The sequence below is a fragment of the Passer domesticus genome, chromosome 3, assembly GCF_036417665.1.
Source record: "Passer domesticus isolate bPasDom1 chromosome 3, bPasDom1.hap1, whole genome shotgun sequence".
NCBI lineage: Eukaryota > Metazoa > Chordata > Aves > Passeriformes > Passeridae > Passer > Passer domesticus.
Genome location: NC_087476.1, coordinates 89,834,849 through 89,848,974, shown reverse-complemented (window position 1 = coordinate 89,848,974; position 14,126 = coordinate 89,834,849).

Genomic DNA, 14,126 nt, shown 5'->3' with positions numbered 1-14,126 from the left:
TTAAATTGACCTGGTGAGACAGTGGAGTTCACAAAGGAATGTAATTTTAGCCAGTTGTCCATATTATTATGCTTCCATTAACATCATGAGAAGCAGAATGAAAAGGCCCATAGCAGCATGGGCTCAGCGCATGTTTGTAATTTTGAAGTTACTGTCCTGCAGAACACAAGGTCACAACTAGAGAGGGGCTGGCACCTGGGATTTGCTGAGGCAAAGTTAGAGATTATTTAGGACAACACAGTAAATTTTGCTGAACTTTCATTGCACACTCCAGGATAAGTAGCTGTATGCAGCTAAATGGTGTTTTCTTAGCTTAACAACAGTGACCAATGATACTTTCTGTCATAAACTTCAAAACATATCAAATGCTGGTAGGACATTTCAACTTATTTTGATTCTAAATAAATAGTGTCATAATTTTGAGATGGCAGATCCTTTCAATTTCTATAAATTATTTTATTGTTACGGGTTTACCTAATGGCTCGTGTTCCAAGGCAGGTAAGTTCTTATATATATATTTTTTTTTGCACAGAGTAATGTCACTAAGTTTTTAAACTCTTTGTTTCTAGAAGAGTGAGACTAGGGGCAGCTGACCTTTTTTTGACATTATAGTACATGGACACTGAACTTTGTGTAGATCTGTTGGAAGAAAGATTAATTAAAAAATGTTACAGCAGTAGATACCTACCAAAGATAAATTTTGCTACATTGCTATGACAGATTTCCTTGAGCTTGTGACCAAGAGAAATATAGTAGTTCTAGTTCAACAAGATTTCTACAGAATGTTTAATACAGTGGTATACAAAAGAAAACGATTTGGACTGGAGAAGATATGGCACAATAAATGTAAAGAAATTGCTAAGGAAAGATTGTTGAAAACTGAACTAAAATAACTGCCAAGGGACAAGAACAGTAGCTAGCAAAGTTTATTAATGATCAGTCTTTTGACCTATCTGAACATTTTTATTTGTAGTCACAGCAGAAAATCTGTGCAAATACAAACTCTATAAAGAGACAGCTGAGAGGCCTTGACAGTTCAGAGAAGAACTGACCCTGACAATGGAGAAATGGAAAACGGATAAAATGAAGTACTAATAAACCACAAGGTCATGCAGATGTTTTTTTGCTCTGAGCAGGAGGCTCACCAGCTGGAAGTAAGAGAGAAGTGTTTTGCTGAATATCCCAATGATTGACAAATGCTGGGGCTCTACAACAGCAGGGAAGGGAAGTATTCTCTGAGATGTTCTCCTGGATGTTGCATCAGGGGAAGCATATCCAGGAAACATGTGGGATTCCTGACTACTTTTGTGCAAGGCACTGGGGACATCCAAAAAAAGACAGACTCCAGAAGAAGGGAAATTTAATTGAGATAGGAAATGGGGGATAAAGGACTGGTCTTTAGTTTAGCAAAACTAAAACTGAGTAGAGATATATGTCTCCCTATAAATATATTATGAGAGTAAGTGGTAAGAGAGAACTGGTTAAATTAAAGGGGTATTGAATGCCATAGGAACAATTGATAGGAGCCAACTGAATAAATGTTCTTTGGAAAAGGGATGAAGGTTTTAATAATGTGAAGTTTTGGAGCAGTTTTCCAATAGGAGTCACAGGGGCAAGAAAACTACCTGGTTTCAAGAAAAAACTTGAGGAATTTATCAATGAGATTGTGATGTTGTGATATCAATGAGGTATGATGTGTCAGATGTAGCAGGGGATGACCTGGGAGGACTCTTCCAGTCCTATTTCCTATGTAAAACTATTCAACAGAGTCCCTGGTCTCCAGAGTATTTTTTTTCTGTAAAAAGACTTCAATAGCAAGCTAGGGAAAATGGCCTTTGCTTTGGATTCTTTGTTTGCCCTTATCTATACAGGAGACACAGATCTGATCAAAGTGCCAATGAATCTTGTGGTAGATTGGATGCAGATCTCTATTATCTGTGTGACAATACCTTTTAGGGGTGCTGCTCATTACTGGGGCCCAGCTACTTTCCATGACCTGACATTTATGATCCCAGTTCATCTCTTAGCTAAATTCATCTGAAGCTGTTTCCTTGATAGCCCTTTCAATATTTTACAGGTTTCTTACAGTTCTTGTATTCTTGTAACCTTCTGAGGTCCTTCAAAGCAAGCCAAACAATCTTCTATCTGTCACAGTGCCATCAGCTAGCCAAGCCCATGAGTAGATCCCTAATTCTCTGAGATATGATCAATAGCCCATCATTCCTCTGCTATCCTAAAAAGATCTGGCAACTGAAGTCTAGGTGTAGCAACTGAAAGAACTGTTAATAATGGATGATGACTGACAAAACTCTTAGGTGTGAAAGGAGATTTACCAGGAGCATGGTGTTCATGCATAGTGCTCATTGATTGACAGCCCCCACAGGTTAGAGGTTACCCATGGAATACAGTCTTGATGGCCTAGGATGAAATGTTCCCCCTGACCCTTCTGTAAGCTGGTGATACAAAGCACTGGCTAACATATCATTAACTTGCGACACCATGATGATGGGATTAAGACCCAGAGGGCTTTATCTCTACCTTATTAATGGCAATTAAAAGCTGCGTGACAGTTTTAAAACTTGTTGGTGCAAAGAAAGTTAGTGCCTGTCTTATAGTGGCACAGTAAATAATTGTCTGGTTGCTTGGCTTTTCATAATCTGCTCATGCAGCTGTATATTATCATTATTTTGCTGCAAATACAGCTTTTCGATTTATCAACAAAAGAGCAGGTAAGGCTCTATGTAAATAATGATGAAGGACACTTCCAGGTTGGATTTTTTCCCATTTAGATTGCTGAGCATGAAAGAAGCAGAGGATTTTCAAAACTAATGGCAGTATCTGTTAGACATGTTTTTTGAAGTCTAATTACCCCCAAAAATGTTAACCCTTATTTTAGTTACTGCAAACTTCATCTGATTAATTCAGAGGGCAGGTATTAAAATATCTCTCTGCCCTTCTTTACAAGGAAAGGCATTTTTATTCCTTCTTGGGTGTTTATCATTGTGGGAGCTGTACTGATTTGTGGCAAGAAGCTTCATATCTTTTGGCCTTCTGAATTCAAGGAAATGTGATTACTCCCAGAGCAATATTGTGAGTGCTGTGAACTAGAAATAGCTCTCTTACGTGCTGCTCCTGTTAAAATCTCAATCTAAACTGGAAAGAAAGGATCAGCCCCAAATACGTGCTCTAACTGGAAAGTCATGTTTCCCTCAAATATTTGGTGACTGCTCTTGTGCTCCTACGTATCCTGATTAACTTTTCTGGTTGGGGCATCTCACTTTTCAGACTGTGTTTCTGAACCATCTTCCTCACTGCTATTTTTCTGTGCAGATGTGCATTAGGTGCTTTTTCAGGAGAACTGGGTGTTGGGGTTTTAAGGGGATCTTATATGCTGTGAATCTTTTTGATCTTTTAGGAAACACGGTTAGGTTTTGGCTTCCAAGAGTTAATCTCAACTCTGGAGTGATAGAGTGGCAAAAAAGTCATCAGTGCAGCTCCCAAAGATACTTCTCCCCACTTGCTCCCCAGCAAGCAAGAGGCAAAGACACCAGGTCTGTCTTTGTCTGTATTTTATTGATTTTTTTCCAGGGTTATAAAAGCTGGAGAACTTTTATGCATTTGGTGTTCCTTCCTTTTGGATTAGAGAGAAGGACTCTCAGCTTTTGCCACTGCTGTAATTTCAGAGGTGTTGGTGGCTGTGGCAGCCTGCAGTGGCCAGTGTCTGGCTGAGCCACTCCAGCTGTGCCAAACCAGCTTCAGGACTCCTGCTGGGTCCTGCCTTCTCCCAGCTCTCCAGAAGCTGTGGGACTGGGAGATGCCGCCTGTCATTTTAGCCTCTTGCCACTCCAAGGCAGAGATTGCCTTACGCTTGTAGTTTATACAGCCCCAAGCACAATGTCAGCATTGCACATTAATTAATAATAGTGGCTTATATTGCTAATCACTTAATTATAAATTATGTCTGCTGGTTATGCCTGCCATCACATATTACTTTGTAGTTACATAGATATACACATAGTGTATCTGGGCTTTTGTAAATCAGCTTGTAGTTGTTCAATGATACAAAGGCTATGCCAGCACATAAATCCCATGTAAACTGCTAATCATTTTTAAATGAAGACAAAGCAATCTGAGTTTTAAATCCGTAATGCAACAGAATTACAGTGCATGTGCCTGAAATTTAGGAAGAGAACTTGCTTTGCAGACGTTTCAATTGTAACCAAAATTCTGACGTTATGCGCATTACATGGTATTTTACTGAAATCACACTCAGTGGCAGATTTGCATAAATGAATGTATTGTATTTTTTATAACTGTGAAAGCTTTAATTACCTAAACTCTAATTAGGCTTGCATTTTTTAGAAAACACAAGATATTAGCTTATTTTGTAGTTGGCTCAACTTTAATGTTTTCCTACATTTGTAACTCATACGTAATAAAATTCTATAAAAACACAGGGAAAGCAGAGAGATGAAGGCATCCCTGGAATTTCTGGAGCTGATTGGTTGTTTCTCCTCTTGGTGCATTTAAGCTTCAATGTACTGAAATTTTCTTGAATGCTGCCCTAGGGCCAAAACCACACCTGATATAATTTTGTTGCAGACAGATTTGGTAGTGCGGCATCAAGGATGAATCTAAACAAGTATATTTTGTTAATTTCTAGATATAAAGGTGTTGTGTGAAAGGGACTTATTGATGATATTATTTTATAGTGGAATTTGTTTGGTGTTCTTGGAACTCTTGTGGAGTTCTACAATGTTTTTTTGTAGAGCAAGATGACAATACTGTCTGGGTACTTGGCCTGCTGGGATTGGGATTGCAACAAAGATTTAGGCATACACTACAGATTAGAAAAGGTTTATCCCAATAGGACTTTCACATGGCACCCATGGCACTGTGGTGCCTTTGATAAAGTGGGAAAAATTAACCAGATAAATACCTTTATTTATTGCCTCTTTTGCCTAACTTGTGAAAGAAGTGCCAATTTATCTTGTGTTAATTCTTCTGAATTTTCTCCTTTGCTTCCATATTGAATCTTGTCTCTCTGTTGGGATGTCCAGATTTTGCCCTTTCCTGTGTCATAAAGTTGTGGCAGTCTCTTGTGTGTTTGTCACTGTGTAGGTAGGCTGCTGTAGCGTGCTCAAACAAAGCTACTTGCAGGCAATTGAGAGGCGTGTGCTGGATCAGAGCATCCAGCCCAGCATTCACTGAGGACATGCTGCTGGGAGCGTGCAGCATCTCTGTTCTCTCCTGCAGCTAAGGCAGGTCTACATGCTGTTGACATGCTCGTTGTGGTGTGTAGCCTTCCAGATGCTCAGGAGTGCTGCTTTTCTAAGTCAGAGAGAGGTGAAGATATCTCACCTCTTGAAGGACTGTGTTGAGAAAAATTGTACAAGTCCTCCAGTTTTATTCTAGGTGCTGCTTGTAGCACCTGTCAGGTAGAACCAAACAGCAATACAGTCCTAGCATTGCCAGAACAGAAAAAAAAAAATACTTTTAATATCTCACCCATTATTACTATTGAGGGTTTCAGCTCTATTCTGTCAGAAGGAATGAAAAAGAGGAAAGGAGCATAATATTTATTTCTGTAATTTCTTTTCCCTTACTCTTTTTAATCCATTAACTTCTTGCAACAGAAACATCTGAGGAGATGTTGAACTAAACAAATGAATCGTTTAGATGAAAAGTAAGAGATGTAAACATTTAGCATGTACAGGTTACATTTCTTGTTCTCTTCTCAAACCTCAAGGCTCCCTTTTTAGAATGCTGACTGTGCCTTTCATTTCAGTTATTACAGTGCTCTGGGACACATTCTTCTCTGCAGCACTGGTGGGGATATATCACAGTTTGTGGAATGTTACTGCATTAGTTCTAACTAACATCAACTGGAGTGATGTAGGACACATTATTAAAAGTGCCTTTCTTCTTTCCTTACACATCATAACATTGCCCTAAACATTTTATTTTGAAGGCGTGCAGATACCTGCGATTGCAAGGTATCACTTAAGTTTCTATGCCAGGGCAGACCTGAGAGTGGATTCAGTGATGTCAGCCCTGCTTAGATCAAACAGTCTTCAGAAGCACTCTAAATCCAGAAACCTCTGTGTCTCATTCCCAGCCACCTGCATCATTTCTCTGGATATTCTGCAGGCTGTGTGTGGGTTTGTGTGTGCAGCTACCAGCTGGCTGAAGCTTCTGACATGCTCCCGTGTAGAACCACATGTGTCCCTGCTTGCTTGGTGGCCTTCAGGTGGTGCAGATAAAGCTGTTGGGAAAGATGATCTTGGGGAGCATGTAGTGCACAAGTATATCCATGTCCTGTAATTTCATGTGGGCTGTGGTCTTCTAGACTTGTCCTAAGGGTAAAGCCTACTGTGAATGGAGTCTCAGACCACAAGAGGAGTTGTACCTGATTATTATGAACCTGGACAGAATTAGTTCGTCTCTTCTACAAGAGGCAATGCATCAGCAAAATCAAATAAAGGGTGGTATGTACCTGTCTACCTTTTAGGTTCTTAGTCCTTCTCAGCAAATGAGTCTTCCTGTGTTATATCCTCCTGGATTAAGGTACTAAACAACGTGGCTAAAGGTGGAGAAAGAAAATCGGGTCTTATAGTATGTTATTTGACATTGATGCTGTGTTTGGTACTGTTTCCACACATTTTCAGACAGACAGATGAAAGGGGTAGACCTTTTACTTCAGAATACATGAAACATGTATGTATTGAAGAAGTAACATTGACATTTTGTGTTTAATTGGAATATTTTTCTTAAAGCCAGAAATGAACGTCAAATGGCACAGGCAGCTTGAAATCTGTATGAACAGGTTAATTACAACAAGTTCATTTCCTAGCCCTGCTTTTTAGGCCTCCCAGTAACTTTTGGATATTATGGTTTCCAAGTCTTCTTATCCTTAAATAGTTTGATTTTCTTTGTTGTGTGAAAAGCAACAAGGAAAACTTTGTTATATAATGAGAAAGCACTGAGTGGACCAGGAACTAGTCCATCAAAAAGCTGACATGTTAAAGAAGATTGTATTAGAGAAGATTGTCCCACCCTTATTAGCAGAATTTTGTTTGCAACTATGTGTACAAGAAAAATGAATGAGTTCCAAGAAGAAAAGCTTGATCCAGTATTTACATCTCAGCTATGGCACTGGGACATTTGGGTTGATATATTTTATCCCTCCAGAATGTTTTCATTTTCTGTACTAGTTCTGGCAAGTCTTTTGGCCCCACTGCACAGATGCAGCACTGAGTGTCACGACACCTTTCTTCGGTGGCACAGTGCCCACAGAGGGATTGGCAGCCTGAAGGTAGGTGTGCAGGTTTGTTATAAGATCTAGATGGAGTTTGGGAGCTGGCCAGAGAGAGACCATTGCAAGGTGCTGCCCTCCAGGCACAGACTCTTTACCTGGCACTGTCACCCTGTACCTGGGCTTAGCTCAGTGTCTGACCTTTCTCCCAAGAACCAACAAGGTGACAGCAGTAATTTGTCTGATACTTTACTGGTTTGTAAATTCATTCAAAACATTGGAGTTCACTTTCCTTTTCTCCTGCCTTAATTCCTTAATCTCTTTTCTGGTATGGTTAGATCCTACATCAAGCTAGTTGTAGGCAGGATGAGAGGAGAGGACACTCTTCATGCCTCTTCTTAAAACAATCCTGTTGTAAAATTCAGGATTAATGTGGATAGAAAAAGGATGTGAGGATAGCCTAACTCTGTAGGACATCAGTTAGCACACCTACTTAAGAAAGGAAGGTTGTGTATCAAAGACTGTGAAACAGGTAACAGAAATCCAATGCTGCCATTACTGCTAGGTGTGCATTCCTCCTGTGTGCCTGCTCTATAGGAAATGGAGAGTTCTATGGAGATGGTTTTGTATGGAAGGCCCTTCCAGCAGATGTTCCAAAGGTACCTATAAGACCAGGCTGACCTTCTGACATAGATGGAGGTGTGTGGATCCTGCTGGGGCAAAAATACTTGATTCCCATTGAGTGACTGAGTCTTTTCAAGACAGCATTTTCTCACCATGCATAGAAACAAAATTGTGGAAACTGGGCAAAATGTAATGCAATTGATTGATGTGCCAAAAGACTTCTGGGTGTTGTGAGGCTTATATCTTTGCCATGCAGGTGGGTTATATCTTTCCAAGCACTGTTGTGAGTCTGGTCGAGAAGCATTGAGTTTTCTACCAGTAAACTGCAGAAAGTGTCCTTATCTCCCCAAGGAGCTCAGTTTGCTGTGCCCCATTATCAGATAAATAGTTAACATATAAAGGACAAAGAAACGTTTAACAGTAGCCCTTTCAGACTTCAAGCTGCTAGAAAAATATAATTCCAGCTTGGTGCGGGATGTTTTGACAGGCAAAGGGGAAAAAGGCAACATTTCAAAATTGTAGGTAATTTGTGCTGAGATGAATTTGTGATTTTTCCAAACTTGGTTCTGAAGGGCCTTGAGAAGCCAATAGGAACCACTGGTTCCCAGGCTTTCTGAGACCAGACCCTAGGATCTGCACCTGAGTCTCCTAAAAATTGAAGATTCTGAGATCAGTGTGAGAAAAAAAATTTGGCGGAGTACCCTATGTCACACAGTGGGCTTGTGTGGAAGCCAGGGCCCAGCATCCTTTCTCCAAGTTCTCGCAACAATAAGAACAACCTCCTCAGCAATTGCCTTACAAAAGGTTTGAACATCAGGTTACCCAGAGACATGAGCAGATAGTAGAGCAGTGATGTACAAATGAAAGTCCTACACTTTGACCTCCAACCACATGAAGCCCCATTACAATAAATATCCAACAACACATTCCTTTCCACACCACATGGATGCTGCCTTAGGTACAAAGGTACTAAAATGACTGTTCCATGTAATAAAACATGGTGGGAGAAATTATGAAGTATAAAGTGAGGTTATTGCCTTCACTGCTAATTAAAGTTTACTGTATCTTCTTGCAGCTTTGTTTAATGGGCTCCTACATATCATGGGGTGTTTCTTTAAAGAAATAAAAGAAAGCTCTTTTTAAGGTCACTCACTTGACCTCAATTCATTGTGTTGTGAATGCGGTATTGTAGTAGCACATATTGTGTGGGGTACAACACCATGTGCTGCTCCAAGACTCCTGTGGTAGCTAAGCACAAAGGGCTGTGTTAACGATGATGTGTCAGCCTTAGCTTTGAATTTCCTTGCTTGAGTGCTAGTTTTCATTACTGACACATAATACATGGTGTTAACCATTTCAGCACTGAACTGTGCCCAGGGACACACCACCGTTTGTGCTTGGAAATGGCCATTTCTGAAGTGCCAATGATCTGAGGTGCAATTATTATTTTATTACTTAATGGCACCAATTAGGGCAAGCATTGTCAACTAGCACACAATGATCTCAGCACCACAGTGTGATATAACTATTACAATGAGTATCATGGCCTGATACTTATGTCATATAGGGAATAAAAAGGTTCAGCCTTTTTTTTCTCTGATTTGGCAAAAAAATCTATATTCTGAGGTTTTCACTTTGTTTCTTTGTGCCTTTATTTCCTTGTCAGATAAATTTTGTAAAGCTCTTTAAATATTGCTCATGTAAAAAACTTTATGTAACATTTCCTACCATGAAAAAATTCTTAGTAGTAACTCATACAGCTCTGTTCTTTGATGGCTAAATCCTTGCTTATTTTCTCTTCAGTCTTTTTCCCAGTCTGCTAGCTGAGTCTAGATCCGTGTTTACATCATGCATCTCAAGCTGCAGCTGCTGTGGACTCTCTTGTTTGGTGGAACTCTGTTACTTTGGTATCTTGGCTCTTTATCTGGCTCGGGTTGCTTCCTCCTCAATACATGTTCCACTCATGAGGCGGGTGATCCAAAGCCCATTGAAGTAAATGGAAAAATTGCTGTTGATTAAATTATTTCACATCTGCACTCCCTGGCTCTACCAGCTTCTTCTATTGTCCACACATCCTGATTCACAAATGTTTTAAATGACAGCTTTAGGAACATGAAAGCCTTTGGGGCAATGGCCTAAAGAGACAGCAGAGGGTAAAATTTGTGAGCATTATAATGCTAGAGCTGTAGTGCTTCCATTAGTCAGTGCTGAGCACCAACTGAAAAGCCTGCTTCAGTCAGGCAAGGAAGGCTTGCATTTCACACACACAGGCACACAGTCAGCCCTTATCTCAGAGTGTAGTTCATCAGGAGGATTATTTCTTTCCAAGTGCAAACTGAGCAGCAGCTATGCTTGTCCTCCAACTCTGGAAATCACTAGGAAAAGCTGGGAAAATGTGGAGGGAGGAAGCCAGTTCCTGTATACTTGACCTGCTGTCAATATCACAGATTCATAACAACAGGGTGCCTACACCCTTCATTTAGGTGCTGCCCCCAGTTACTTCTTTAAAGTGACTTCTTGTGGGGACCCTTTATAGACTGGTGTAATTTATACTGGAATTTAAATGGACTTCTCAAAATGGTTAAAATGGTAGTGAGAGGTATCAGTAGACCTTATTTTCAGATGACAGTAGTGAAAATTCAAGTACATTTTCAAAATGAAGGGGCTGTTTACCAACATAATATTTGGAAGCAGATATGAATGCCATGTACAGCTATGGTAACATTTGGTAAAGGTCACATGCACTTAATTGCTCAACAACTCAAATATAATTCCCAAGGTTTTCTCATTTTATTTTTTCCCCCTCTTTCTCTCCTGTGCCCCTGTGCCTGCTTTCTCTCGAACTGGAGTGTTATTTCAGCACAAAGATCGTGAGGTAATTACATAGAGCCAGGCCCAGATGTGGGGATAGAAATTCAGCACTTTGAGCTCACCTGTCCTGAGGAGAAAGTTTATAAACATTTGGGAGCTGTTTAAAAGCATTTAGAAATCTTTTGATGTGCATTGTCTTGTGTTAAGGCATGGATTCAGCTTTACCAATGAACAGATGCTGGTTTGCATGCCTGAATTATATAACTTTGTACCAAACCTTTCTGTTCAGTACTAAAAGAATAACAACATCATTAGAGTTATAAATATAGTTACCAAGGAAACCAGTCCATCATAATTGGTTATCCTTCATTCTTTATCCCAGTCTCTTTCTGTTCTCTGTCCCATGAACCTGACTGTGTTTTCCCCTTAGTTAAAAGATATGATAACCTGCTATTGGACTGGCTAACTTCTTGATCTGCATCTTAATAGAGATAAATATACCTTGCCTGCAAAATTTAAATCAGGTTTTCTTTCTTCTTCCACTTTAGTTTTTGGTGTTCTCAAGGGAATCTGTCAGTTTATTGTGCCCAAGCTATTGAGAAGTGACTTGGATTTCTAGTATTTCCAAATTCATGTGCTGCCACTAAAAACACAATCAAGGAAAAGAGGAAGCAATTCATGGCTAACAGTTGGAATTATCTCCCCTGAAATGTTTAAAATAATCAAGAAAAAGAAGATGCAATATCCTGCGGTAGAGGAAGGAAAGGACTTGGTTTTCTTTGCCAGGACCTTGAGGCATTTCTTTTCTACAGCAATTGTTTGGGGTGATTTTGTTGTGTGTCTTTCGTCCTGATTTCCTACCTGTGTAGCAGGTGTAAGCCATGCCATTGATGAGATCAATGACATTATTTGCACAAACGGAGTGAAACACTTTGTTCTGTGAGGGCTGATGGGATGGCTCCCTTTCCTTGAATTCCCCTGCATTGTCATTCTATTAAGATAGGTGAAAGCTTAAGCTTTAACTGAATGTCACATCAATTTTATTATGTCTGTAGGCGTCTTTGTTTTTAAAATTCATGACAAGTTCCTTGCAATACATTTTTACTACATTACAGCCACCTGTTCTACCTTGGTGGGTGGCTGTAAATCTGGGACTGTCCTTTTGTATGTGTGCACATGAATGATTGTTTCTTTATGCAGCATATTAGGAGCTTCCAAAATATATTCATAGCCTGGACCATTCTAGGGGGGCATGTGCATGCTTTATGGATTGGCTTTCCTGTTCTGCTACCTCAAAAGAATCACCTGGGGTCCCAAAGAAAAGCTTCTTGTCCTTCCCATGGGCCACCACATGTATTTTATCCATTCCTAGCCACAGTCAGTTCACTTGTTCTGTATGTTGCCATTAAAACAAAATTGTTTCTAGATCAGCTTCAAATAAATAATTTAGATTGGTGTGATTCTTGACATGCCTTTACATTTTATTGTCAATATCTGGCTTACCCAAAGATTGTCCACTATAGATACTATGTGTTAGGAAAACATGCAAACACTTCCTTAATGTCCCTTTGGTGTTTCTGGGGTTGGATTTAGCAAAAGCTCTCAGCTTCCATGGAGCTGCAGACAGACTTGGGTGGGACTCCACCTCTTCCTGAAGGGAAACCCACTTCACTCTGTTGTTCAGGGGGGCAATTGGCTTGCGAGGGTGAGGTGCTGAATGTGAACTCAGGATGACCAATCTTCTGCCCCTCTTGTCTGGGTCAGGCTTGGACAATCATCTCACATCCATGTGCCATAGTTTCCTAATTTTCAAATGGAGATTTTGATATTTGCTCTCTGCATTTTTTCCTCCTGTCAGCTTAATTGCTACTCTTCGTTGGTGTGTTACACCTGAAAATTATTGTAAAGTTGTTTGTTTCAATACCATAGCTTTTTGACGCTGTTCAAGTGCCAGTGGCCTAAAAGATAAGTGCATTTATTTGATAGGATGAATTGCAAATAAACTAACTTAATACATTATTAGAACCCTGGGCTGATTTCAGGTAGAGGCTTATGGGCTTGTTTTGTTCATGGCCAATGGAAGCTCCTGGGGGCAGAATCTTCTCCCTCTGTATATTATTTTTTAAGAACTGCAAAATAATATCATTATGCAGAGGCTGTCCAGCCCCTTGTACAGTATTGTAACCCAAATTTGTGGGCCACAGAGAAGGCTCGTGATGATAGAAAGCAGTCTCAAGAGTCAATGCTGCAGGCTAGTCTTTTATTAATCTCCTGCAAAATGAGGTCCCACAGCAGCAAATCAGCCAGTGCTGACACATTTAGTGCTTGTCTTCCCTAGTTCACATAAGGGGAAGAGCTCTGCATCCCCATTTCTGAGAGAACGAGGTGCAGCATGCGCTGTGTCTAAGGAAGAGGTTGGGTTTGCCAAGAGCACCAGATGAGACATTGATGAAATCCTGGGAGCGCCTGTGTACTTCTGGTGGTGTGGATTGTAAATCACAGTAAGGGATGTCGATGCTTTAATTATGTGTATGTGATGGTCTATGTGTTTGTGCTTGTGGGTTTTTTATAAGTATGGTAAATGGAGAAGAGAATCTGGCCTGGCTCTGAGGCTGCTGCTGCTACTGGCGAGGCAGGAGAGCATTTTGGCAAAGCAGTATATTTATTTTTTTTTAACCTCCCTCCACAGCCCCTCCTGCTGTACTATATTTTTCTTTTTTTTTCAGGGTTTTTTGTGTTCCTTATCTGAGGTGCTGCTGGGACTGGCCGTGTGCTGCAGCTTAGTGAGCTCTTTCCCATTTATCTGGTGTGGTTCCCAACCTATGATTTAACCGTGGTGTGTGCAACAGAAAGAGAAAAACAATGTTTGATCTGCTAAAACGTACCTTAAGAGCAAACACACACACATAGATGAAGGTATCAGCTGGGTTCTGCCCACAGTTATGTCAAACAAAGTATGCTAGGAAGTGCCAACTTTCCTTTTGTGCTGTGACACCAAGCGCTGCCAAAAGATATTAAAAAGCTTGCGTGAACTAGGTGATGGCAGCTGTAACTATCTAAGTTATTGCCTGGCAGCTGTAATGCTTCTTCAGTGCTGCTGGCTGCTTTTTATATTTGGTTCCCCATTTGTTTGCCCTTATTCTAGCAACCGATACCACCAAAGCAGGCAATCAGTGTGTTACAGCACATGGCCACTTGCTACTGCAAAATAGGCAGCTTAGTAGTGGCAATTGAGAGACTCTCATGCAGCAGCTGATATAAGTCATATTTCTTTTGGAAGAGAACCAACCTAGCTTTTTTTTTTTTTTTTTTTTTTTGTTATGTGTCAGTGTGAATCCAAGAAACCTTAGATGAGCTGATGGCAAAAGGCAAACACACACACATGCACGTACACACAGACATTCACATGCATACACACAAAAAAATGCAGCTTTCC